We start from the raw sequence: 25,305 nt of genomic DNA on the forward strand, positions 1-25,305 counted from the left end.
TCCACAAGGTCGCTGTAGAGAGACTTATCTACGGAAAGAAGGAAAAGTTTATGGCTTTGAATATTTTTTGGCCAATTTTGCAGCCGAAGAGAGAATTTATTTATTTATCTGGCATTGTGCCTTTATTGAATTGTGACAGTAGAGATACAGAGAAGAAACATGGCCAGTCAAAGAGTGGGATAAGGCATGCAATAATGGTCCATGGCCTGCACTGAACTGGGGACGTTGTGGTTACGTGTACGTCTCAACCATCAGGCCACCAGGACACACAAGACTTCTATAACTTAAATTTAAAAAACAATTGCAGGGGAAGATAGGAGTTCATTTATCGCATTGCGTGACCATTTTTGGGTTGTTGCCCTCTCATTGTCTGTGCACACTTCATTTGGAATTGGTATTTTTATCATGGGGCTTTGATAAGAAAACATTTTTCGACACCAGAGAGACATAAAACAGAGAACAGCAGCAACTTTTTCACCCTTCAAAGACAATTTGGTCTGAGTATAAAGACACTTTGGTGAAATGTATCTGAAAAAAGGTGCTGACTGAAAACAATGTGTTAGAATTAGAGTGTTTTTAAAAAGTGGCAGCCAAATTCAACAGACTATCTGTGTCACCACTATTGTGGAGGTGTTTGTATTTATGTGAGAATCTTTTAATAGAAGTTGAAGATTCATGTATTTTTTCAGTATTATTGACATGTTATTATATAATGAGACTTGTCAAGGTAATTATTCTTTAAGATTTTACAAAGGGAACATTAGAAATACACTTATGGTGTAGACGTTGCTTACACAAAATGCTACAGTCTGTAATTAACCTAAGAACAAACAACATGACACCATAAACAAACACTATAGAGACAATCTGACACCCATGAATGCACAAACACATTCAAACCCACATTCAAACCCACACCCACACACACACACACACACACACACACACACACACACACACACACACACACACACACAGTGATCAGACTGTTTCATTAGTGAGGAGCAGATAGATGGCCCTCCCGAAGGAGACATTGACCAAGAGGCCATTGATCTACTGAGCTAAGCCAATCTCTGTGTGTATGTGTGTTTGTGTGTGTGTGGGTGCGTGTGTGTGGAAAGTAGCCTACTGATGGAGTCTTTAAGTTGTTGGAGTAAGCACAGTAAATCTAATCCAGTTGTGTTTAATGGAGAGAGAAAGAAGCAGGCTGTTGACATATTCATTAAGTCCAATTACTGTGTCCAATCAGTACCATCTCACTCACTCACCAGAGAATGAGAGAGAGCATCAGCAGTATTTATGTCTTGGCAAACCACCAGGAGAAAAAGATTGATAGTACTTGAACGATAAATAAAAAACATATTTATTCTACTTACTGAATGACAACATGGTACACTTGAAGGCATCTAATATCATTTGATCTCATTCAAGCCTAGCAGAGTACTGAAGTGTAAATCAATCTGGCTAAAACTGGAATTACTCAATTACACAGTCTTATTGATGATTCAATAAGGATCGTTGGGCTCAGAGGTTGTAATCATGACTTATGGTAATAATACCACGACACAGCCATATTTCCCATAACGAGCTTGTTGTAAACACTAACAATCGCAAAAACAAAAAAAGCTATTTCTTGGTGACATAGCATCTGCTATGTGTGTGTGTGTGTGTGTGTGTGTGTGTGTGTGAGTGTGCTTCCCATCTACATGTGTGGGACTTGTAATTAGCTTTCTAGCTTGTTCTCTTACATTGGATGTGAAGGTAATTGGGGCTTTTGGACACTCGCTCTCAATCTCTGTCAATGTGAGTGTGTGTGTGTGTGTGTGTGTGTGTGTGTGTGTGTGTGTGTGTGTGTGTGAATGTTGTAGTGTCTGTATTCTGGAGGATGGCCAAACCATTACTGTGTGCTCAGCCTGCTCTAAAGCAGCTTGTGATTCATTAGTAATGAGTCCATTTGCAAACTAAATGAGTGTTTGAGTGGCCGAACAGCGACGTGTGTGATGATTGTGTCCACTTACTCTACACGCCACTGCTCTACTATTTTGTAGTAAAGCATGTAAAACACACTCCATCTCATCCTCACGCACACACACACAGATACATACAGACTCATGTTGTAACGTTTTCCGAATGTAAAGTATGTTTGCATGTGTGTGTGTTTGTTCAGCCAGCACAAGAAGCTCATGTGGAGATAATGAAGTCAGTCAGTTGTGTCATTAATTACTGTTTTACACCTGCTTGTCTCAGCTAATTAGATATGCTGACACACAAACACACTAGTATACACACTCCTCTCTCAACATGCACACGCAGACGCACAATTACACATGTTTGCTGTGCAGAGAGAAAAAACACATATTCCATCACACTCACCAACAGACTTGCGCACAAACTTCCAGACAATTTTTTTTTTTTTTAACACCGACGAGTCAAAAATATATTCTCATTTTCACTTTGAGGAAGGTGAGATGGCACTGCTAAAGACAGCATGGCTAGGGGATCTCTCTCCCTCTTTCCCCCTTTTAGTCTCACATACAAACACATCTTTGCACACCTCCTTCTCCCTTTCTCACTCTGTCATTCTCTCGTCCTTGCACTCTTCCTTCCTGCATGCATCCAGTTCCCACAGTCTCTCGGTACACTGTATAGTTTATTCTCTGCTTCACTCACACACACACGCGCATCTCCCGGTCTTTAAACTGTATCTCAGTGCATGTGTGCGTGAGGCAGAGTGTGTGTGTTTGTCTCTCCTCCCAGCCCATTTTCTCAACAAAGGCCACAGCTGCTGCCGGTTTGCTGAATAAAAGATGACAGAACCATAATATCAGGAGATTACCAGATAACGAAACAATGATTTTGTCCAATTTAAATAGCGACATCAGTTGCATCACAAGCACTTCACATGTCAACTGTGATATGATAATGTTTGCTACCAAATGAAAACAGTTTTCATCTGCACAGAAAGAGACTCCCTGACTCTGTCTCTCTCCTCCTTTTGTTCTCTCACTCCCAATATCTCTCTCTCTCTCTCTCTCTCTCTCTCTCTCTCTCTCTCCACACACATATTTGCTCTGGCTCTATCGGCCTCCCTCTGTCTCTCATACACACTTGCACGCACGCACGCACGCACGCACGCACGCACGCACGCACACACAACAGAGCACGTAGAGCATATGGCTATTTCTCTCCTCTTTGAAGGGTTGCTTTGAAGCTATGGCACCCTTATCGATTGGCGCTCAGATGAGCTCGCTTCGCCAGAGCCCTGCGATTATCTGTCGCTTTATTTCAAACAGAGCGCAAGAGAGGGGGGCTTACACACCCATCACTCACTCACACTCTCACAGTCAGTTATGCACTCATACATGAAGCGCGCACACACACACACGCATCCACACACAAACGGGGATAATGAGATGAGCTTACACGCCGAATCCCGATACTTAAGGCAAGCTGCATTTCAGAGCTGACAAGTGAGTGGTGAATGTTAAGAGAGTGAGGACATAGTGAGAGAAAGAGACAATAAAGTCTGGCGTGATGATGAAACTTAAGAGAGAAATTTCCCCTTACGGCTCTACTCTGATTTTAAAAAACCTGTTCCTCCACAGGCATTATGAAAATCACTTTGTCAGAAATTAAGTTTTAAATTATAATGCAAAGTTTATGTGCACAGGGTTGGGCTCAGGGTCAAGGTTAACAGCTGTTTGTCAACTTTTTAAACTTTTTAAATAATAATAAAAAAAAAACCTCAAAAAAACTGCAATAAACAAAGCCTGGTCACTGTGGTTTGCTTTCTCAGACTGTGGCAGGGATTATTCAAAGAGGGAATTTCTGCTTAATGCCCATAGGAGTAAGACAGAGACTGAGCCAGGGTGACATGAAATGTTAATGGTCTGCCCAGAGCAGCAGAACCTCATAAAAGACTTGATTTAGAAACTACAGTGGCTTTCAGGAACAATGAAAAGTGTCACATCACACATAAAGCTGGAAACACGCACGCACGCACGCACGTACACACACACACACACACACACAGGCATACACACATGCGACATACCACTCATGCTTTGATTAAAACCTGGGGCTACGCTGCTGAGTTGTCATTGAGGATAAACATTTCTGAGTGTGTAATTCATGCGCTAAAGAGTATCACTCCTGGAAGCACATTCAAACAACAGGAAATGCACTAACAGACACACACACAAAAGATGGTGCACAGCTGAATAAACAAAAAGTCATATTATAACACTGCCAGAGCTGAGCATTTTATAATTACAAACACTCACATGCTGCTCCAGTCTTTACCATTATTCCATCACATGCTTTACTCTAAAACATATTGAACTACGAATAGTTAAATTAATCTGTTCAGGGATCAAGAAGATACTGATGTGTTGGAGAGGGCAACCCCCTTGGAGGGACTTAATGAGGTGACACACACACCAGGTGCAACCACATGTGTGCACAAACACAGAGGCAAATGTCTAATTGAAGCGTTGAATGTTGGGACTGATCATGATGTTAATGCTTGTTTATTCATGATGCTGAGGCAGGGTGATCATTTAGTCTGTGTTTGAGAGGACAGACAGGCACAAACCCATACTTTACACACAAATACACACTGCGGACCCCACAGATTGACCACAAAAATCTATTAAACTAAATGAGTTTTTGATTCCTGCATCGATTTTAATATATACATATCTAGCACTTAGTCTGTTAACTTGATGCTAACACATAATGTGAATTACCATTAACAGGGAAATTTGCATCACGGCCGCTGTAATATTATCTTAACAAATGATCCAATTTACTTTACATACTTAACATAAAAAACTTGTGTGCTCATACCTACAGGGAGTTAATTCCTGTTCTCTATGGAAACAAACTAATAGCTGCCAACGTCACATGGCTAACTCAATCTGCTACTCTGAGAGTGCATATATATATATATGCTGTATATGAATTTCTGTTTTCAGTTCTATTTATTATGCTTATAGCACTAGCTTGATGAGCAGGAACAGCAAAAGTCAGTCAAAAAGTGTTAAGAAAGCTAAATGAGAATCACAATACATATCAACAACCCCAAGTATCGGGATTGTATTGAATTGGCAGCATAATGCCCCAGGCCTACTGCGAAGTACAAACGTCAACCTATTGCTGACACTGGGGACTAGGCGTTAGAAGACATCATCTGGTAACCATGAATGTCCGTAGAGGTATGTGCTAGTCGATCTAGATGTTGAGATATTTTGATGCACAGACTTTAACCTGATGATGCTAGAGTAATCACAGTTTACCTGTTTTATTCTCGTTCACATTTTCCTACCCCACGTCTTTGTCATGTCTTTTACACCTACTGTATTTCTTAGACATTTAGAAGTGTTTCTCAAACGCGTACAACCTCAGAAAATATTAGGCTCTCCATGTACGACCATTACGACCGACGTTAAAATACACTAGCGTAGGCCGACCCTATTCAGCTACAGACGATTCACGCAGAGGGCGAGTTTATTCCTATTAAGATTATTATTTATTAACTCTTGTTGAATCCTGAATGGAACCAGTTTAAGAACTAGAGCTAATTTGGTGGAAAAGCGGTACAAGCTGATCCACGGTTTTCTTTCTAATAGTTCCCATTTGGAGCCATGATTGCAGTGTTTTTGAACCATTAATTTTACCTTTACCTTACTACAGTATCTTGCCATCACATTTTACCTCGTAACTAATAATGGACGTATGTGCACGCTACGTGCATCAACGTGACTACGTAACAGGCTGATAATGAACAAAATATTACAGGAAATACATAACTTATTTAAAATTATAACGGTCTTATAATGTACGTGTTTTCATTCCAAATTTTGTAGTATATTTATAGTATTTTATGTCTTTTAATTAATTTACTTCGATGTTTAAAAATATTGCAGAGAATCCTCCGCGTACCACTAGAGGGAGCTTGCATACCACTTGTGGTACGTGTATCATAGTTTGAGCCAGTGTCTTAGATTTGTTTCACAGCTGTTTGCAAACTAATACGTCTCTCTTGTGAATGTGCACTGTATACTGTATGTTAATGTGAATGTATCTACTAGTGTGTGTACTCCTTATGTGTGTACATGTGTATCTGTGTGAAGATAATTTGTAGCACTGTCAACAATAAGGAGGTGGCTGGTTACTCAACCCAACACCTGACACCTGTCTGGTTATATAGAGCACAGAGTCTAGTGTGTGTGTGTGTGTGTGTGTGTGTGTGTGTGTGTGTGTGTGTGTGTGTGTGTGTGTGCAAGAGCTGGTCTAGAGAGGTTGAGAGAGAGATGTCTGGGTGAGTAAGTTTATTAGCTGAGGTGGAAGGTTTATGTGCATAAGTGTACCTACGAGAGCCTGAAAGAAATGAAAATGTGTGTGTGTGTGTGTGTGTGTGTGTGTGTGTGTGTGTGTGTGTGTGTGTGTGTGCGTGAGGGAGAGAGAAAAAGAAAGAGAGAGAAACAGAGCGTGTGTATATACATGTATGTGCATGCATATGCGGTGTGTGTGTGTATTTCTGCACTCGTTAGGTCGGTATCCAACCACTGCAATCAGCGGTAATCCTGACTCAGCATCAATAATGACCCCATTAGTCACAAACCCCTACTGGTGCACACACATGCACTCACATACAAACTTAATACACACACACACACACACACACATACAGACCGCCAGATGGACACTTCCTCTCATTAGTGTGAATGTGTGTGTGCATGTACATGTGATATTTTTAAAAGAAATGAGAGCTACACCGATATAACATGTGATGTAGGAACACACAACATCTCCTTCCGTTAATGAAATCTGCTTGGCAAGATCAGTCATGTTCACACCGCTGCAGGTGTTAAGCTGCATTGGAAAAAAAAGTGTAATATGTATAATTTCAACTGTCATCAAAGCTGAATTTGGGACAATCTTTTGTTGTTGAATTTTGGGAAGGTCAATATTAATGGTAAAATGTATCCAAGATCAGGTTTTAAAAGAAAACATCTTCAGAGCTTATTCAAACTCACATTTAACATTGTTAAAGTAATCATGAATATAAATTCTTTTTGAAATTTATAGCAGTACATTATGCAAAAAAATTCCATCTCTCATTATATGCACAAATTTGCCCTTTGGTTTGATCACGTCTTTCAATAGATGTTTTTATGCATGCATAAAAGAAAGTTTTCAATTGACTTTCACACTGTGACAAAGACATATACAAAAAAAAGTCACCTACAGTGTTCCTGCAAGGACATGAAGAATGAGTTTCAAATATACAGCAATTGCAGAATTAACTGGTTCCAAACCCGGGGGTCCAAATTGCTCATTTTACACAGACTTCCTGCAGCTATTGTGTTCACTATTTAGGTTAATTGTACAGTTTATCAGTTGTTATGTACTGTTATTGTTATGTATTGAATATAATATGAAATTAAATATTTAACTTGGTCAGGGGTCGTCAATTTACTCAATGATAGAAAAGAGGTCCCTTAAGGAAAAAGGTTGGGACCCACTGATGTATGGTTTTGCACCATGGACTGTGTGTTTGTTTCTGTTAAAAAGATATTTAGAAAAAAATACATGTATAATATACAGAGAATCAGACACTTAAAATTCAGAATGTGGTAGGAAGTGAATGGCAGAAAGGATGAGATGGAAAGATGAAAGTCAGGACTGTGTAGTTATTTTTTGACTCATTGTGTGTTCGGCTAAAAATCTAGTCGGTCGCAATGACCGTTGATTTTTAAGTCAAAAGTGTTTCCAATTCAGTGTCCGACCAACTGTGAAATATGGTCAGAATCCCTCCTTCTGTTCCTGAGTTATGGTGTTGAATAACAGCTGCAAAAGTGTTTTTCTAGAACATTATGATATCACAGTGAAGTGGACCTTTGACCTTTTGGATTTTTGGAGTTATGGCCAAATATTTGTCAAGGTAATTTTGAACTCACAGTGACCCTCAACCTTTCAAAAGTGTCACCAATTCATTGTCCAACTAATTGTGAAATCAGTTCTTGAGTTTTAGCAAAAAAAACTGTTTTGTGATGTCACACTGAGCTTGACCTTTGACCACCAAATTCTAATAAGTTCATCTTTGAGTCCAAGGGGACATTTGTGAAAAGTTTAAAGAAATATCTTCCAGGCGTTCCTGAGATATCACATTCAAAAGAATGGGATGGACAGACAGACAACCTGAAAACATCATGCCTTGGCTATCGCCTGGGGGAGCACACTGTATGGAAGCATTACAGATGTTACCAACAACAATGATGGAAAAAAAGCGGTAGATAAAATAGCGACTGTGAGCAAATACTGTGCATCACGTGTGGCTTATACCAGCGGTAATACTGTGTCCACATCACCCCGGTGTGTCCATTCACAGCACCAAGAGGTGAGAGGAAAGAGCAACTCCTTCTCCCCGCAGTGTTCAAACAGATTCAGACAAGGCACAATCCATAACTAAAGAACTGGGAGGATTTACAGTAGGGTAGGGCGACTGGATGAATATAGTTTTTTTTTTTTTTTGGGCTGATTATTTTCATTTTATTTTGCTAATTTAATGGTCTGCCTCTGAAGAATGAGAGCCACTTAGTCACAGTCGCTCAGTGGCGCAATACACACACTGAGCCAAAGAACGAGTGAGAGGAAAAACAGCTGTAGAGCTAGTGTATTTTCACTCTAACTGCAGTGTATTAAGGGCTTATTTCAACTAGTTTAACAACAGGTAAAACAGTCACAAGGTGATTCGCAGAGATTATAAACAAAAACTCGGGCTGGGACAGGAGAGTCGTGAACGGGTAGAGGAGCAACGGAGGTTGGGCATCAGAAAGGCAGCGACAGGGCGTAGAGATGGTTATGCACCAGAGTTGGTGATTGCTGGAACAGTGGTTTGGCAACTTGTGTTTTAAGATTGTTAAACAAGGTCTTAGTTCCGTATAAGAGAGAAACTTTGCGGTTATATATTTTTTTCTTTAATGAGGAAAAAAGATGTTTTTCTTTTCCTTTCTTGACATTCGGTGAGTTTATTTTGTACGTTAAGGCGACAAAAGCTCGTAGCACGTAGCAAACTCGCCGCTCATCTCCTAGTTGAAACTACTGGGGCAATTGTGAAGGATGGCGGATTTCAGCATATGATTATTAATCATTTTTATATAGACACAATCATTATGCACATCTACTTCATGAAGCAGGTGCGTAGGAGTGCGTTGAGTATCCAAAAATAGAAAAGATAAATTCCCACACACTGTCCAACTTGCAATACAAACATTTATTAACAATGTTTCAGTCCTAGACCTTCATCAGGCAAAATTATGCCAATTTTTGAAATATAAAAATAACAAAGCAGCATTTTTTGTTTGCACTAACTTAAAAATCTATTATTTTAATTAAGTTATGACAATGATGTGTGTGTGTGTGAAGTCTTTATGTTCTTTATGTTATTAGCCAGAATTTTGTTAAATGTCCACTGTGTAACATTTTGGAGGATCTATTGGCAGAAATGGAATATAATATTCAGATGTATGTTTTAATTAGTGTATAATCACCTCAAAATATAAATTGTTCTGTTTTTTTTACCTTAGAATGAACCATTTTTAGCTAAAGAGTGAGCGGGTCCTCTTCCACAGAGGCACTAAATCCTACCCACTGGTTATTTAACGCAAATAGTTGTTAACTTTTTATTTTTTTGCCAAATAAATGAAAAGCAAGATCCCAACCGTAAATTTTGTGAACCATTCCACCTCTAATATAAATATACACATACATCCAGACACACACAAACAATCTGATGAGAAAGATGGGTCCAGTGAAAAGATATATTGCTGACAGTGTAAGGGTCAAAGGTCATATGTCAAAGGTTAAGGTCCAGTCAGCAAGAGTGGAACCCACGGGAGACCTCACCTCTGCTAGACCCCGTCTGCATGTGTGTGTCTGCTGTTAGTGTGTGCGTGTGTGTGTTTAAGTAGACAGCTACAAAGAGAAACCATGCACAATTACATCATATTTTCTATCATTTAAGGATGTGTGCGTGTGTGACAAAGCTCACATGTATGTTTGGGTGTGTGTTATGTGAGCGCGTGTGTGTGACCCCATGCCCTACATCCTGACAGGAAGAACCAGCGGGCTAAGAGAGGAGCACTGGACCCCAAGGTGTCAATCAGAGATTCAGATTGACAGACGAGTTAGCTAGCGCTGCTCTCACATTCACCCACACACTCTCCCTCACAGGACTGCACTCTGTCATTCTCTCAGGCTGCCTGTCTTTCACTCCCTCTTCCTGTCTCTGTTTCCTCCCTGTCTCTGTCGCCCCCCCCCCATCTTTTTTTGTCTGTCTCACAGCCCGTGTCTGTACATCCACATGCTGTTTGCAGTTTGTCACCCCCCCCCGTCTCTGTCTGTCTCTGAGCCCGTCTCTTCTCTTTTTCTGACAGATGGGTGCCTCAAACCATTTCTGGTTCTGCTCTCTCTCTCAACGAATCTCCCTTTTTGTGTTTTTTTTCAAGTTTTCTGCTAAGCACATAATGCAGTCATTCATGCATGCACACACGTTTACCATGTTGTGTGTGTGTTGATCATCTCTGTGTTAAAACGTGAGTCATTGGAAGCCATGCCATTTTTTATTTACTTGTGAAATACATGTATGCTGTTTATTGCAGTGGGGACACAGTACAATGAAATAAAATCAAATCGTTTAAAAGGTCCAGCTTGTAACATTCAGTAAGATATACTGGCAAAAAGGGAATAAAATATGCATAACTATGTTTTAATCAGTGTAAAATCACCTTAAAATGAAAACTGTTGTGTATTTGGTACCTTAGAATGAGCGGTTTATATCTACAGACTCTGCAGGTCGGCTTCTATGGAGTCCACCATGTTGAACCACCATGTTTCTACAGTAGCCCAGAAGAGATAAACCAAACACTGGCACTAGGTAGGAGTGTGAGAGTTATGAACTGCAAATACACCGCTAGATGCCACTATATCCTACACATTAGACCTTGTCAATGTCAAAATGCAAATTAACTTTTAAAAGCCAATAGAGGTAGACAGTTTGTTCTTGTCTTAAGAACTGTGCTGGATTCAGCTTTATCTGATGAAGATGTCAGGCTTGGGGTCGGACTTAATGTGAGTAATATTTAATTTTTAAAGTGTGGTAAATTTATCATTCTCATACTCTTTATTGGAAAATAGTGTTAATTGTAAGCAGCATCATTCTGAAGATGAGCCATGTTTTGATGACATGAGGTGTCCAGATTGTGCCGACATCGCTGCCAGCATTGCTGTCACTGACAGACTAACATAGTGTGAACCTGACCACCAGTCATGGAGTGCACAAGCCTGACAATAAATGCAACCTGGTGTGATCACATTTTAATACTTTAAAACTCACTTTGCAAAAGACAAGTACTACCACAGATGCAGGCACTTAAGTCATCTCTATGTTTCTTATGGATCAATGATTCGGTTCTGTGGTTAATGTAAGTGTTTTTCTGTATGGTCGGTAAATCTACAGCCTTCTGCTATGTAACAATGTGCTAATTCTACTGTCTCAGAAGCATCTAGATGAAGGAGCAATTACTGCTGATGTGATAAGATTTGTGAAATCCTTCCTCAAAGGAGAATAAACTGCTGTGCAGTGTCTTGTAATATGAAGGGCTCCAATCTGGACTTCTTGGTTTGTATCTCATCTTCTCACCAGTACCTGTAGCCACACGCCCACACCAGTGCAGCCCCCTGTGTTGTTTTGATGAAGGGCTATTTTTGCCCTTGCAAGATAAGGAGTGTTTTGCGCTTTCTAAGCAGTTCCTTGATAACACAGCTAATAGACATTCATGCACTTAAATCTGTACCTGAAACAACAACTGAAAGTATAATTACAGGATGTTTCATTGAATTACTGTGGAGCATTTACTGTGGAATTTGTATTTGAGATACTACCAGATACTATCAAGTAAATTTTTAGTTAGTTAGTTTAGTTGACCATGTAACCATCCACTGTACAGTGGATGAATAAATACATGCCTGACTTCTAATAATGTGTGCTAGTAATGTTAAGGCTAGTTATCTACACCTACAATGACTTCACATACAGTAGTGTATCCCAGAGTGAAAGTGAATCATGAAATTCAATGTGATGTACAGTACAAATTACATGTGGATGATTCAGTTTTTTAATAATTTGGTTCCATTAGAGTAAATAGATCAAATGGACCAAACCCCTCAAAAGTCCTCTCACTGTTGAGTATAAACCGATCAGCCATAACATTATGACCACCTGGGCACCCTGGTGGTCATAATGTTATGCAGCCCCATACACAGCAAACTGCGATGCACTGTGTGTTCTGACACCTTTCTATCAGAACTAGCATTAGCTTTTTCAGCAGTTTGAGCTACAGTAGCTTGTCTGTTTGATCAGAACACATGGGCCAGCCTTTACTCCCCACATCAGTGAGCCTTGGCCACCCATGACCCTGTTGCTGCTTCACCACTTTTCCTTCCTTGGACCACTTGATAGGAACACCCCACAAGAGATACAGTTTTGGAGATGCCATCACAATTTGGCTCTTGTCAAAGTCACTCAAATCCTCGCTGCCCATTTTTCATGCTTCTAACACATCAACTTGAGGAAAAAATGTTCACTTGCTGCCTAATATATCCCACCCAATGACAGGTGACATGATAACCAGATAATCAATGTCAATTACAGTTATTCACTCCACCTGTCGGTGGTCATAATGTTATGGCTGATCAGTGTATAAGGTGTATTATAATGTTAGAATTTAAACAGCAATAAATGTGTGGTCCTCACAAGCATAGTAAGAGTAATGTGTGTTTGTGTGCATCTGTGAATATATGTTCTGCTATGTTCTAAGGCAGACAGCCAGGTCTTCGAAAATGTATGTGTGTCTCCACTTGGGGGCCATTAAGTTGTGTGAATGGTCTATTAGTGGGTTAAACACACTCACAATGACCCTTTAACCCTAACCTCTCACAAGGCCTACTGCGCTTAACCCTTAAAAGAGCTAGAGAGCTGGTTTTAAACTGATTTTTTAAATTGATTTCTGGTTTGTGTGAATGGCTGGCATTAATTCATTTGTTTGTGTCTGTAACGGTGAGTTTGTGTTTCCTTGTATGTTTGGTTGTTGTTTAGGTGAGAAACTGAGCAAAGGAGGGAAAGTAAGAGAGAAGGAAGGCTGTGTAATAACCGAGCATAGAGCCATTCTGTCAAACTATATTCAGAGACCGTTTTAAAAAACATTGTGAAGCCTATCTTTCTCTTCTATACTCTGTTCACATTTTTCTTATTCTATCTCATTCTATGCTACCCTGCATACTCTTCTCTTCCTCATCCCTTTCTTTGCCCTCATCCTCTGATTCCATTTCCTCCCCCTCTCTCTTCGTCATCTTCCTGTGTACTGCTCTATCTTCCATCTGCTTCCCCCCCACCCCTTCATCGCTTTCCTTTCGTCTCCACACCTGACAGAGACGGGATCCAGCAGTAAATCTCCTAAAGCACAGTCATCCACCATCGTTCACATCACAAAGCTGGAGAGAGAGAGTCTGAAGAAAGACAGGGAGACGGGAAACATTGAGTGTTAGTTTGTCGAGGAGGAGAACAAAAGATACACGATAACAAAAAGACAAACAGACACAAAATGGCCTGAGACGCAGGCGGTGGTGAGGGGTGAAACAGACACTGATGGAGGTGCTAAAAGAGTGATGGAAGGGAAGAGACAGTGAGGGAGGGAGATAAAGACACAAGCTTTCACATAACTCACACACACACACACACACAAAGTAGACCGTAGTCCATCTATGCACACACACACACACACACACACACACACACTCACACACACACAGACACACACACACACACACACACACTCACACATAATGGTGGCAGCATGAGTAACATGATGAAGATTCCCTCTGGGCCAGAAGACATCCTTTCTGCCCCAGCAGAGTGGGACATGTTGGGCCAGGCTCCTTGGGAAGAAAGCCTTAACTTATGGAGGACCACCCTTAAGAACTCTTTAAGCTCCGTGTGTCTGCATATATGTGTCAACGTGTACAGATATCTGTGCATGTGTGAGCCAAAGCAACAGCGCTATTTTTCATATTTGTGTTTTTGCAGCTTGTGTCTACCCTCGTGCACGTAAATCAGTAGCTTGTGCATGAGTCTACACTTGCATTAATTTGTCTGTATCTGTGTACTTGGGATTGTGTTTCAGTGTGTGGGTGTGTTTGTGTATGTGTGTGTGTGACAGCGGGCTGGGCAGAGTGTCCATAGCCGGTGGTTTATGGCTGCTGAGGTCTGATTACATTGGTGCGACTGGAGGGGTGAGCAGACTGGTGGTTCTATCTGTCTTCTGTGTGGCTGACTGAACAGACACACAGCGAATGGAGATGGCTCAGCCAGAGACACTTGGCCTGCCTCCCAGAGATCTCACAGGGATACAGCCACATAATGGATTCACACAAGAAAATGCACCCAATTCATACTTGATTTGCGAGTTCCATGTCTGTCATTGAATTTCATTATTATTTAAGTTGAAAGTGTTGAACCCGGGTGGGTGGGGAGTTGTTAAATAAAGGATGTGCTTTTCACAAAGCGTAAATCCATATATTAACAAGTCTATAAGGTGTATATAATGTGTTGAATGCTTTTCAATTGTGAAATAATCAATGTGTCCAGTGATCCACAAAAATCAAGTTACGATCAAGAGCTAAATATCTTTTTTATATAATAATAATTTATCATCCTGCACTTACCTGAGTGTGTGAGCTGGCTTCCAGCACTGCCAGAAGCTGATAACTCCTGATTTATACTGCTGATCCCAAAGAACATGACCTGAATGTATTTACTCGTGAATTAAATTCCGCAAGTCAGTTGTATGGGTGAGTATGCAATATATATATCTAACAATAAAGAGCTCCCACTGAAAGTCACAGGTTACTTTTTCAGATCTATATACAGTATAAAGCCTCCAAAACTACTATTCTATTCTGTCTTATTTTATTTTTGTTGCTATGTTATTACTATAAAGCCACATCATGGCTATATCAGATATGCAAAAACACAGTTCATTAGAATTTTTTCTTGGTTATGTTTTAGTGTATATGTAACCCTTGCTTTTTTAGGGCTGCAACTATCAATTAATCTGCCAATTATTTTCTCAATTAATGAATAACCAATCTATAAAATGTCAATGACAGTTTCCCAGCATCCAAGATGATGTCTTTAACTGTTTTGTTTTGTCCAACCAGCAATACAAAGTCATTGAAATGGTAGAAGAGTAATAATTGGTTAATTTTTGCAGCCCTAATTTTTACATAATTCAGGTTTAGTTGTCCTGGTGTTTTAAATCAAAGCTACAGTATTATATTTACAATTTCATTCAGCAATGTGTTTTTCTAAGCAATATAACAAAAAATTAGAATTATGGTTAATGTTAGTTAGTTAATTATACCATAATCTTATTCCAACACCACCACCTATGCTGTGCTTCTTTTTCATTGAGAGCAGCCTGAATGTACTTTAACACTTTAATTGTTTTACATTTTACTGTATTTAATGATGTCTTGTTTTGATGCCAAATCTTTTAATTCCCTACAATTGTCTGCTACTGTTACATCTTTTATAGCGTCAACCTGCACACCACTGCAATAAATGTGTATTACATTGTCATTGTTAGGTAAACAGTAAAAAAATAAGTAGGTTATGTCAACATGTTACTTATTTATCTAATACATTGATATTAGCAATATATATACTCTCAAATTGGTATCATCCTTAAAAATCCCATTTGTGGCTGGTTATATTCTATTCTATTCTAATTAAGTCAATTTTTTGCTCCAAAGAAGGTCTCATCTTTATATAGAGTGAGTGTTTTAAGGTGTTCTTGGTTAATGATAACCATAGTGGCTTTATATAATACTCCATGGGATAAGGCAGAGGTAGCATGCTTTATCTTGTGACTGTAAGTGTGCACTAGTAAGGAACCCATTGGCACAAGAGAGAGGCACAAGTGACAGAAAGAGGAGGGAGGGAAGAGGTAGAGATGGGTATAGCATGAGGACAGGAGGCTAGATGTTGTTACATTTATTGAGAAGTAGCTAAGCCCTTTGTGCTGTGGGAATTTGAAGAGGAGAGCGGAGAAAGGACAAAGATGGGGCTGGGAGATGGGTGTGCATGAGAGAGCTGTGAAAAATGAGAAATGAGAAGGAAAAGAAGGAAAATAAATAGACATGAAACCCAGAGCGATTGAGAGGGGGGTGAGAGATGGAAAAGAGACACAGAGAGAGCTGGAGAGATGGACAGTGATGTATAGGTGTGCTGGACAGTCCAGCACGGTGAGTACAGCGCAGGGTTACTCCCAAGTGTGTGCCATATATGGAATTAGAGAGAACAATGTGGCGTAAAGCGATGAGGGAATCTCGGATGCCCAATGCTGTTTTCTGTTCACTTCCAGTGTATCGGAAAGAATCACCTTACAGTCACTATTGTGTGTTTATGATTAAGAGAGAGAGTGAACAGAAGTAGGGAGCAATAGAGAGAAATAACAGATGAGATAATGAGGGGGTAAACGTGTGTGTGTGTGTGTGTGTGTGTGTGTGTGTGTGTGTGTTAATGCATGTGTGCACGAGTATGTGTTTATAACTGAGTGTGTGTGTGAGCGTGTGTACTATATCGGATTTTATGTGAATCCTAAATGTGGATGAAAACTGAGGCTTTAGGTTTTTAATCAGCCCCATCTGAGAGCTGTATGGGGACTCTGAGAAGCTTTCATGTAGTTTCTCTTTCTCTCTCTCTCTCTCTCTCTCTCTCTCTCTCTCACTCTCTCTCTCACTCACACACACACACACACACACACACACACACACACACACACACACACACACACACACACACACACACATTAAGCATCCCCTCATGCTTTCTGTTCTAAATTTATACCTAACATGAGAACAGGAGAAGGGGGGAGGAGGCAAGGAGGGGCGAGTTGAGGTAAGGGAGTGAAGAAGGAGAGCAGAGGAAGAGAGGTGTGGGACAGAAGTATGGAGACAGTGGGGGGTTGGGGGTGGAGAGAAAGTGCACAGCAGAGGTAAAAGAAGTCTAGATATAAATGAGGAAGAGGCAAAACTAAAAGAGGAACAGAGGAGAGGAGCCAAATTTGATTTAGACGGTGGGCAAGAGAGATGGGGAGAGGGGGGAGCAGAGAGAGTTAGATAGACAGGGAGAGGGGGAAGGAGGGAGAAGGACAGCGGTATATTAGTCAAGGTGTCCAGTCTATGTATTGCCTGCTGTGCAATACCACCCCTCTGATTTACTCTGCTGAGTGACTGATGAGAGGGAGGATGAGAAGGAGGGATGCAGAGATGAAGGGATGAGAGAGGAGGGAGGTCTCGCAACGAGCGTTTAGGCCAAATTAACGGCACCTCATAAATTAGACTAACAGCCAAAGCGGAGGGGCTGGAGGGGAGGGGCTGTGGAAGTATGTGGGTGCGTGTGCAAGTGTGTTTTTGTGTACACAATAAGTATGTGTCGTGCATGTATGTGAATGATGACATGTCAGGAGGGAACAATTTGAACCAATGCAAACAGATTACTCTCTGATAAAGTAGCGATATCCAACCGCTCACTCATACAAACACAATCTTCTGTTGATTACCCCAAGTACTGAAGCGTTTTCTCCAGCATGATACACTCATAAACTGAAACAGCAGGGAGATGGTTCACATTGAGGATTCTGAATATAGGTTGCCCACCTTTTTAATTATCCTCACTTTTCCACCCTGGGCATAAGGCACAATTATTGCCTATTTGACATGTTTGCCCAGGAGATGCAACCATGTCTGACAAAAAATTACATTCAGATGCAACTGATTTGCATTAGCAAATATGTTTGTAAAACTAATGCTGCATGAACTATGTTTTTTAGCAAAAGAACTGCTAAAGGAAAATGTTCATAATGAATGTTTCTGTAAAATGTATTTCATGTATTCCCCCTGTACATCTGTTCCTGGCAGGTAAAACACAAGTTTTAGGTTAGTATTTGTTTTAAAGGTTTTGTTAAATGTATAAAAAGTAAAAGATGACTTGAAGCTGACTTAAGATGGATTGCACTGATTAAAAAAAAATTTAAAAAATACCACAATTAACCACAATCATTCCCTAACCATCATCAAATGGCCTAGCAGACTAAACATAACAACATGTGGGACATGGGACACAAATCCCACTCTCTGGTCTTAAAATCCAGTGTGCTTTCTATGCCCAATCATCCACCCCGGCCTTCTTTCTGTCATTTAATATAAAATGTCACACTGCACGGATTAGAAAAACTTTGGCACAGAAATTACGTTTCCTCCATTTGGCAAAGCAGTTAAAAAAAAACCAACATGTTTTGTGGGAGAGACGAGAACTTTCAGTTTACATGAGGCTTCATACACATTTTATTATTTATATTATATATATTATATATTACTACCTTCCTTCTTCATGTATGTTTTCTGTTACCACTCAGGCCACACAAAGCATAAATCCTCCCTTGTAAACGTTATTTATGTTACTCCCTCTCCATTCTAAAGAAATGTTAACTCTGTCAGAAGCGCAGGCACTTGCCGATCGCTGTGTGATTACAGTAGTGCTTGACTGAGTGAGATACTAATACAAACACACACACACACACACACACACACACACACACACACACACACACACACACCTAAACACAAAACACAAAAACACACACACACACACACACACACACACACACACACACACACACACACACACACACACACACACACACACACACTATAACCCACCCACACACCAATCTTGGCAGTGTAGAGTTGATGCTCAGAGTGATTAAAGTGGCGTGCTTCTGAGTGTGTCACCTGGGTGCTGCTGTATCTTAAATCAGGACAGTGGGGCTCAGATTGGGTATTGACTGGCTCGCAGAAGTCTCCATCCATCACGCTGAGAAACGATAGCACAGAGGGCGCCCTGATGTACCCATATACCACTGATGTTGCTCACTGGCTGGCTGAGGTGACGTAAGGTTAGGGTTATGGCATGAACCGTTATTTATACTGCATGGTAAGCAGACAGAGAGGCGCATCCCACAGACAGATGTGGACCGACAGGCAGCGCGTCTTCTGTCAAGATATGGATAAACACACCTTCAGAGGCTTACACAAAGGCAGGTTCACCTGTGACAAACACAGACTGACAGACACATATGCTCAGATGTGCAGCACTTATTGTAAAAGAAAATACTTTCTTTTCTGTCTCTGTCTTGTTGTCTCTCACTCTACTCACACACATGCACAGACAAGCACACATAACCACAGATGTACGACTCTGTTTTGAGGGCCTGAGCAGCATCTTTTGACTGTGTGCCTAATGATAATAAATGAGCCATCATGGGTGGGGAGGGAGGCACTAAGTCATCCCCTTCATCGACAGGAGGAAGACTGGGAGCCCCAAGGTCACCCCACTGTCAGCATCACTCTCCCTAACGACTCCTCTCGCTCTCTCACATACATGTGTGCATACACACGCACACACACAGTGGGGTGCAAAGTGTACCATGGCATGTTCACACTCATACACTGCTCGTGCACACGCATACACACAGAGACATGCGCACAGCAGAGACCACTTGGAAAAACCTGCTTAAAGATATTCGACTTTATTTATCATCTAGATATTTGTTTGGAGAAGTGTATCTGCCACTATGTGAAATAATTTCACACTTTCAAATGTAACTCCATCTTCTAATTCAGTATTTGTCAACATCTCTAAAGATACACTATTTATATATACTTGCAACCCCGTATCACAGGTTACACATGTGGGAACTTCAACCTAGTAATAATCATCTTAGATTGTTTTCTTTGAAGAATTTTTAGGGGCCTGAAAAGTTAAAACAACTGGTATTTCACAAGTTAAGAGCAAAGATTAGAGAAAGGTCAGAAAGAGTGAACTGAAGATCCTCTGTATAGAACAGAAATGGTCTTGTTTTGTTTATTAGATTTTTCCTCAGAGCCCTTCGGTTGTCAAAAGAAGAGAAAACTTGATAATTGGCAATGATTTTCTTGTAAACGTGATTTTAATACTTTAGCAGTCAACTAAAGAACACGTTAAGAGAAGCACTTAACTGTACTTTCCAGTCCTCTGGTAGTGCCCCTGCACTTGTGCCCTTACCCTGCACAGTGTACAGAATATCACCAGCCTGCATTTCCCTTTAGCAAAGCAGCACCAGGTCAGATCAGCTGAGGAAGACAAGCATTGCATAACTGAAACATCTCTCTATAAACCCCACTGACCCTCCTGATTTCCGGCCCTCTCCCTAATGAGCTGCCATGCACTGTCATCTCTCAGAGGCACAGATCAGAATTCAAATCCAAAGAGAGAGGGCCAAGTAAATTCCTCCAGCCAAGAGAGACACAAACTAGAGGAGTCCAAACCAGTGAACATATTAATGCTGAACTAAAAATGTAAGTTTGTGGGAGAGAAGAGGCACCAGAAGACGCGTTGGAGAAAACAAAAGGTAGCGTTTTCAACTGTGGGAATTGTTTTCACACACACACACACGCACATATAGATTACACATGCACACATACATGCATGGGCACACACACTCACACACAGGTTGCAAGTTTAGACTGGAGCTGTAGAAAGCTAATTTGCACCACATTGAAATGCATCTCAATTAAAGAGAAACACATCGAGGTGCCAGGGGAGGAGAGAAGAGAGAGATGTGAGAGAACGGGAGGGAGGAACGGGGTGTGAAACAGATAGTGTGTGAGAGTATGGGAGTAATAGAGGGGGGGGGGCTCAACTGTATTTGGCAAGGGAAGAAGGGAGGGAGAGAGAAAGAGAGAGGGAGAGAGAGTGTTTTCATCTCCCTCTCTTGGAAAAACATCTCATTTTGGGATGAATCAGATTTAGAAAGGGTGTTAGGAGGTTGAGGCGCAGCTAAAATCCTAACTAACTTCAACCTCGTTATCACCAGCTCTCTGGTTTTGTGCCAACACACCAGGGCTGTCCCTGCTAAAACTGTGTGCGCGCCTGTGTGTTTGTACTCAAGATATTTTTAAGCCCAAGGCCACGTACTGTATGAAAGAATGGGTGGAAACGTCCAAGACACAATAAGGTTTTACCTAAGTGTGTAGGCAAGTGAGACTGCAGCCCCGCATCAATGTGTTTTGGTTATTTTTGAAAAAGTGCCGAACGCTTTGTTTGTCATGTTAGTCCATGTTAAAAATTAGATAATGTGCATAAGTACATTTGAGTTAGTATGTGCCTGTTATATGTGATTTAGTAAGTGTGCATCTGATAGAACAGACAACAACCGGAGGAAAGAAAAAGAAAACACAAACACAATCTGTCACATGGAAAAATCAGGATTGGCTTTGTGTGCCGCTACCATTTTGCACGGACTGTCATGTTCTTAAGACTGTGATGATGCTGCCAGCCCACCATCTTAACAACAAATACAAGTAGATCCATTCTTTCATGCTGTCCAAAGATGACTTGCATGCTTCTTGTAAAAGCCCTTTAACCCGGTGTTTGCCTATGCTCCCATGTAAGTCACACAACTCTTAGAGTGAAGAGCATTCTGGGAAATCAAGTCCTTTTGATCTTGTTCTGGCGTAACTGCAGCACTGGAACACCATGATGTAATGCACCTAACTACCTACTTTATTATCAGTTATCAGGGATAATCAAAAGATTGGCATTGTAACTATCATTAAACCAGAACACTGTCATCATCTTGACTGCCATCAGCGACGCCATGTCAGCACATCATCTGAGAATACATCATCTCATTTTCACCTGACAAGAAACTGATGGGGGTCGCCAGGGTTTAAATGATTGGTTCATTGCATGATTGCCCGGCTGTGTCTACGATGAGGTTAAAAATCTCTACTGAATCATTTGTGTGAATCCCAGACTGACACTCATCTTAAGAGAGTACTGGAGCTACATTGAGGAGGGATGATATGTTTTTACTTTTTACCTTTAGCTAGAAACACAAAATAAATTCTGATTATTAAACATCACCCACTGGGGTAGCGCATAATTTGATCATTTCTTTCTTTCTGCACTCTCACCTTAGCTTTTAGCTGCAAATAACTGAGCAGAGAGACATGGCAGTTAACCCTCAACTGCTGTCCAGCAATCTCCTCTCAAGTTATCTGCGTTATAAGCCCCCTTCACTTGCATTTAAGTCGGTGGTCTTGTTCGGTCAATCCTCTATTTTCTTAGCCTCCTCTTGTTTGTCTTGCTGTTGTACAGCTATGCTAAAATAAGCAGTGGCCTTCTTTCATATAAACCACACACTTGTGACAAGCATGTCAAAGCCAGAAGAACCTACTGTACTGTGTATCAGTGAGGGCCCTGACAGCTAAATATATAAATATATAAGCTAAAAGAAAAACTGCTTACATGGGTTTTCCTCTTCCTCCAATACTTTGTGTTAGCATAATCTCTCTCTCTCCCTCTCTCTGTCCCTCTTTTCTTTTTGCTCACTTATTCTTTCCTTGCATACACATGACTGAGCAGAGCTGACACACACACGCACAGTCACTTAGACACACACATTCCTGGGTACATGCTTCACAATAACGGCCCTTTACTGTACATGGACAATAAAACACATCACAAACTACTCAAACAACCTCCACAGGCACTTTGTCATGTCCTGTGTGTCTCTTACGGCTTCTCAATCTGCCCTTGATGACACCGCTTATGAGCCTTTAAGCGGCCCTCTGTTGTGCATGGGCTGACAGATCGAGTTGTCATTACATTAAGTGGGACTCTCTATTAGTGCAAATGGTGGCACATAACCAGATAATCGGCTGTGGACAGCAAGTGTGGCTATGTGGGAGGTGAGATGCTAACGGATGGTGTGTGGGAGAGTAATGTTTTATGTTGGAGGAAGTGTGATATCTCCATTATAGACAAGCTTAATTGATAAACAGGACAATAAAAGCAGCAAATGGCCCCATAGATTTCTGCCTACAGCACAGCCAGCAGTACTGTAGGATGTCACTATACATATATATATTTATATCCATATATATAAAGGGGAGTAATGGCACTGACAACAATAGCATATTAAGTAGAGGCTTTAGAACAATATCAGACAATGTCATCATTGTAGAGAAATAAAAGACTAATAAAAGCCCTCTCATAAAAGGAGGCAAGCAGCGCTTCCCTGAGGGATCCCTCAAATGTTTCTTTCTTCTCGCACTCCTCACTCCTCTCACCTAATCTCTCCCCCACTCCTTCACTCTCGCCGGCTGTATTTTACTCTCTCTTCTCCCTCCGTGATAGGAATACTGACTGATAATTGTCACAAATGGCCACGTTTAATTCCCATGCATAATAAGCGAGAACTTCGCTGCCATGGGGTAAAATTTTTTTTTTTTAAATGTGAAAGCTAATGCTGCCACGCTGTCTTTTCGAGCTCCTGAAAGCAAGCAATCGAAATGCTTCTTTCAGTGTTTCATGGCAATAATTTCAAAGAGGATAAAAGTGCAAGGGATATTCAGACGCGCCCGTTCCTAAATCAGCACAACAAATCAGAAAAGAGCACTTGCAAATGTTTGCCGGAGAATGCAAAGGGTGTAAAACTAAATAAATAAATAAATAAAGCAACAATTTTGGCCAAAGTGTGCTCACCAGAATATCCGGATCAGAGCTCGGTGTACGGAGAATCCCGAGGAGTTTCCTCTGTCTTTCTTCACCCCAAGTTGAAGACAGCGATCAGACGCGCGCTCCCACAGTCCCGACTGAACTGTAAAGAGGAAAAAGGTAAGACCACATAGAAAGGAAAGCACGCCAGGCTACAGACTCTCTCATCCCGGGCGGCAATCGAGGTCAACCCCCCACCCCCCTTTCTCAGCCACCCACCCACCCACCCAAAAAAGTACATCAATAATTACACACGTTTAGCTGACTAATCCGGGTCTGTACCTCTTAAACGAGACGGGATGACCACCAGAGAGCGGGAGAGACAGAAAAAAAAAGGACCGGGCAAGGCAGCGGCTGTCAGATTTGACTTCAAACTGATGCTGACGATGCGCACCGAGATAAGCTCCGGAGGAGAGAGAGAGAGGGAGAGGGAGAGAGAGAGAGAGAGAGAGAGAGAGAGAGAGACAGAGAGAGATCAGAGGTGCAGCGGTGAGAGACAGATTCAGAGAATTGAATTAAACAAAACCACCACTTAAAAGTTATTCAACTAGGTCAAGGGATAATTACAAGACAATATAACACGTGAACGCATCAGTCTTGATAAATCCTTCCCAACTCTACAGGCACTCAAAGGCACCTGAGGTGCATGTTTAGGGTTACAATACAATATGATTGTGGTACAGTCAACATGCCTTGCCCTGAGGCTAGAAGACACAAGGAAAGACTGTGGATCCTGCCACACACACACACAGAGAGAGAGAGAGAGAGAGAGAGAGAGAGAGAGAGAGAGAAATATTATTTATAAATATAATATTGTTAGCTACTTAATTACGTCACCAAGCGAAAGATAATTTTAATTTGAAAAAAAATGTGAGAGAGCGGGAGAGACAGGATGATAAACTTCAAACTGCATCTCCCTGCTTTCATGCTCTTCAATGTACAGTAGCCTCCTCAAAGATGCTTTCAAGAGATGACCTGGGACTTTTTGGCTCACAGCCAGACTTACCTCAGGTGGTGGAGGCATCTCAAGAGATTTGCAGCACTCGCAGTATTTATAACCCGCACGTTAATTTGGTGAAAACCACAAATGCAAGATTCCTCCCCTGTTTTGCTGAATTTAAAGCAGCTGATTTTTTTTTGTCTCCTTTTACAGAGAGGAATACAGAATCACAATGTTCCATTTTAAAGACACTGTAAAATAAACAGCCCCTACAAACATCTTAAAAATTAGTCAGTATTTATGAAATAAAGCCTTAACCTGTTTAGAAAGAGAACAGAGGCAGTGTTTCACACAGCCAGTGCCATGCGTGGCTATTGTTTAGGCCATCATCTACTGACTAAATTGATTATGAGACAAGATGAGTCGACATCTGGGAGGCTTACCACCTCGGCTACACAATTTCCACTGGGGAAAACAATAAGCAAAGCAAGCAAACAAACATGATACTACATCCATATGTCAAACACAGTATATCAGTATATAAATTCAACAAATTACACAAACAAAGCTTTCATACAGTGAGGAGAAGCCTTTATGGCAGAACTCGCACTGCAGTCTACATTTATATGTAGGATGT

General features: G+C 41.0%; 1 protein-coding gene across 33 annotated transcripts in view; it reads right to left on the minus strand.

Moving 5' to 3' along the window:
• Nucleotides 1–24,126, minus strand: part of ptprdb (protein tyrosine phosphatase receptor type Db) — a 145,344-nt gene extending 121,218 nt beyond the window's left edge. For 26 of the 33 annotated variants that reach the window (XM_051385252.1, XM_051385256.1, XM_051385239.1 and 23 more), the window contains exons 1-2: nt 24,011–24,126; nt 23,717–23,831 (exon numbers count right to left, since the gene is read on the minus strand). The gene's annotated coding sequence lies outside the window, so the exon portion shown is untranslated. Of the gene's footprint in view, nt 1–23,716; nt 23,832–23,983 lie in introns of all 33 variants that reach the window. The other 7 variants (XM_051385263.1, XM_051385262.1, XM_051385250.1 and 4 more) reach the window with 2 other exon arrangements.
• Nucleotides 24,127–25,305: the final 1,179 nt, after the last annotated feature.

Source organism: Dicentrarchus labrax, unplaced genomic scaffold, assembly GCF_905237075.1.
Source record: "Dicentrarchus labrax unplaced genomic scaffold, dlabrax2021, whole genome shotgun sequence".
Taxonomy (NCBI): Eukaryota; Metazoa; Chordata; class Actinopteri; family Moronidae; genus Dicentrarchus; species Dicentrarchus labrax.